Here is a 4,482-nt window from a genome sequence, read left to right as displayed (position 1 = left end):
ATATATATATATATATATATATATATATATATATATATATATATACACTCATACATAAATGCTTAAAATAATAAATATGCTCATATGTGTGTGTGTTTGTGTGTGTGTTTGTGTGTGTGGTGTGTATGAGTGTGTTGAGGAAAGTATGTATATCTATGTGTGTATGTGTAAGTATATTGGTGCTCTGATACATGTGAATGTGTGAAGAATGCGTAAATATACACACCTAAATATACACACATTGCAATGTATATAATCTTTTAATAACATATATGGCATATCATTTACATTTATATGTAGAAAATCAAGCAGAAATACTCCCAGAAGTACATGAGTGTATGGGCGTGTATATGTGAGTGTGTATGTGTGTGTTCGTGTGTGTGTGTGTGTGTGTGTGTGCTTGCGTGTGTGTGTCAATGCGAGTGTGTGTGTGTTTGAATGCGAGTGTGTGTGTGTCTGTGTGTGTGTTTGGAGAAAGATTCTTGATTTGCGTATGTATGTCTGTGTGTCGTAAAATACCCTTTGAGCAAGTTAGATGTTTGATAACCGAAGCACGTGGTGTGCAACTGACCGAAGATGGCGGTTTCTAAGAAACAGCTGCCATCATAATACAACGACAGATTAGTAGCTATGTTACCTTTATGAAAATACATACAGATATATATATATATATATATATATATATATATATATATATATATATATATATATATATACATATTTGTGTTCCAGGCATATTGTATTTCAATACATTATTATGGTCTAGATTTATTATTCTTAACTAACTTTTCCCATATTTTCACAAGAGTTTTTTTTTTTTTGTAATTTATTTGGGGCGATAAAGTTTTCCGAATCCATCATCAACGGTTGTAGATTTACCTTGTCTCATCTTCAAGGTAAAGGAACGCTAGACTGTCTCTCTCTGCTTCTGAACAATAGGCACTGCCGATGCGAGTTCGCAGGCGCCATCGCTGGGCGTTCAATTTTTAATTATATCTTAATGTCACCAATTACGTATTTATATTTTCTTTGTGACTAATGTACGTTTCTTATGTCTTTATTTTAGTAAACTGTTATATTTTGAGGATTATATCCATAATTAATCGGCTCTTCCTCTGGAGTATTCTCCTATTCAAGGATGGCTGACGTATAACGCATGCGCCAAGAGAATCTCATTGAATGGTTAGAAATTGTGCATTGTGCAACTTTCCCTATACGTTTGGCACTCGTTTGATCCTGGCACGACAACCAAAGCAACTTTTTCTCTGCTAATTTACATTTCACTCTCCTATGTTTCTGAATTCTGTTCAGTTCATTCTGTGTAAACTTGGGAGGTCGTGTCTTATGTTTTTAAAAGTTAAGTTTGTTTTTTATTTTACTTTATTTGTTCAATTTTTATTTTGCCAATCACAGCGTAGAAGAAAACGAGCAAAAAGAAAAACAGAATGCTGGTGAGTGTAAATTGAATGACCAGTGGGAGACAGTGTGTTGTTATTTATAGAATTCTGCAGCATTTTGCTTGTGAAAATAATTTCCCTCGTAATAGAAGGGCATGATCTTAATGGAGATCAGAAAATATATCAGGTTAAAATAGAAGGAAAATTGAACCTAGGTTTATGTCCTGACTTACGGAAAGAATAAAGATTAAGGTAAAAAGGAAGAAATCCAAAAGCGACAAAACATATTTGGGGAAAGAATGTTGTTAAAGTTTGATGATGAAAGAATCATCCTGTGAAATTGCTTTAGTTTTGGCCAAAAGCCGGAAACCTTTCTTTTAGAGAGAAGAAATTGTTCGGCCTTGTCTCCACGAAGCCTTCAGATATCGGGACGATAAAAATATCGAAATAAAAGTGGAGGAAATTGTTCTGTCAAAGTAAACAGTTTCGCGTTACACTAAAGAAATATCTCATGATGTATCTTAACAAATGAGTGGCTTTTTACATGTTTATTCTTAACTTTTTTCTTAGCTTTGGAGACATAGCTACCGCCATATTTGATGTAGCCCAGTTAAACATTTTATAAATAGAATTCATGAAAGTTTTAGCGACATTGTTACTCATCGGTCATTTCGCAGGAAAATTCAGAGGATTGCAGAAAGTAAATTTGGGCTTGGAAAATCTGCAAATAATTTCTATAAACTCGTTAACATTTATAGTGCCGTCCATGATTGACAGTCGTTGGAACTATAAATTCGCTTGGAAACATTCTTCTGAACAAGCAATATGTTATACTCTAAAAATCCTTGTGTAAAATTGTAGCAAGTTATATTAAGACTTGTAAAATTTCAGAGATTTTACGAAATGTTAGATATGAAATATGGTCTTCACAGTGAAATTTGCTGCTCTTTTAGGGAAGTGTCACGTATATTTATGAGCGTATAGTGTTGAATATTTTTATATAAACTGAAAATGTGCATGAACATCTCGTCTGCGATTTTCTCTGCGTTTCAGCCGTTCGTTAATGTTAAGACAAGAATATTTCTTTCTTCCCTCTAAAATTTGACTTATTGAGTCCTTCCTTTGTTAGTTTTTCACTACGGAGGGTACTAACAGTGTATAATACTTTCGCCTCCATAAACTGTGACATATTGATTCCCTCAATTATCTTCCTTTGCTTACTTTCACAACAGACGGCAGCACCAGTAAATACATTCCTTCCTGTGTAACCTATGACTGACACACTGACTTAAATTACCTTTCACCATAGATGGCAGCAGCAGTAACAGAGCTAAATACAATAATATCGTATTGTATTGTCCTTTTAAGTAATTCAGGAAAAAAAGACAGGTTTTGTATATTTCCATAACAGCGTGAGAGAAAGAACACAAGAGACGAACGAGAGAGAAATCGAGAGAGAAATCGAGAGAGAGAGAGGGGGGGAGTACGGCAGTATGATAGAGAGAAGGGAGAGAAGGAAAGAAAAGAAGAAACTTACAAAGCAAAGAAGAAGAAAAGAGCAGGAAGAGAGTAAGGAAAGAAGTAAATCGAAAGAAGATAAGGAAGTATCGAATGAAAGAAATGAAAAAGGAAAAATGAAGGTAAAAACTGAAAGAAACTAGAGAAAGAAAGGAACGGTTTCGTGACATGCAATGTTGTTGTTTAGTGTGTTTGACAAGAGGAAGGACATTTTGAATCGTGTACACAAACATGGCGGTGATTAATTATTAATAAGAGAGAGTGAACTTTATAACGAAGAGAACAATGGCTAATTTCGAGAGCAGCTGACTAATACAGGTTCACATTTACATTGAATTCCAATGTGACATTCACATCAACTTTTCATATTCTTTGCTGCTGTAATTGTACAAACAACCAAAATATTTACGCATGCATCTATGTATGTACGATGTAACTATACACAAATAAAGATTTTAGGAAGTACATAAGGTTAAGTTATAAATATAAATTCACACATATATATATATACATACTTTTACATAAAAATCTCTGACGAAGCCTAGAGAAACACGCATGTACCTCAATTTCATCTACTTCAGTCCACTGGATGGATAAAAGTACAATGAAGTATTGTTGCCTCTTGGCTGAAACAGCTGTAAGTTATTATCCCAATGTCTATTGCTCTATGATATATATTTTAATAATTACTGATATATTTAGAGTTTGTATATTATATATGTAAAGCATAATATGTTATACGTGTATGTATATTGTTATAATTGTCCTTTTAGTATATAAATAAATTGACATAATATAATGTCTAAAAGTTGATGAATACCACCTCTTGATCCCCTCCATTTTCTTATTGCTCTCTCTCTCTCTCTCCCTCTCTCTCCCTCTCTCTCCCTCTCTATCTCTCTATCTCTCTCTCTCTCTCTCTCCTACTTTCTCTCTCGCTCTCTCTCTCTCTCCCACTCTCTCTCTCTCTCTCTCTCTGTATATATATATATATGTATATATTGAGAGAAAGAGTGAGACACACAGAAATCTATATACATATATATGTTTATATATGTGTGCGTATATATCTGTGTATGTATATATACATACATACATACATACATATAGATAGATAGATAGATAGATAGATAGATAGATAGATAGATAGATAGATAGATAGATATTTATACATATACGTAAATATATATGTATACGCTATGACGCATACTGATATGGATGCATAGATACAAATACACACACACACACTCGTATGAGTGGCGTGTATACTTGTATGTACGTAGATAGTTATACACGAATAAAGGTTAATGTTTAGAGAGTGAATAGAGTTCTGTGTTCGCCCCCGCCGCGCCCCACGTTATTAGTATCAGAGTGCTTAAACAATGCAGTCGAAAGTTGAAATTACATACGGCTCAATAAATTGAACTGTAACCTCTACTGACAGGTTTCGATTAAGAAATTTTGATATTTAAGAAGAGAGATTGGAAGAGAGAGAGAGAGTTGAAGAGAGGGAGAGTGAGAGAGTCGGAGAGAGAGAGAGAGAGAGAGAGAGAGAGAGAGAGAGAGA

This window comes from Octopus bimaculoides, chromosome 25, assembly GCF_001194135.2.
Source record: "Octopus bimaculoides isolate UCB-OBI-ISO-001 chromosome 25, ASM119413v2, whole genome shotgun sequence".
Lineage (NCBI taxonomy): Eukaryota > Metazoa > Mollusca > Cephalopoda > Octopoda > Octopodidae > Octopus > Octopus bimaculoides.
The sequence above is the reverse complement of the archived record's forward strand: the minus strand, read 5'-3'. Positions refer to the sequence as shown.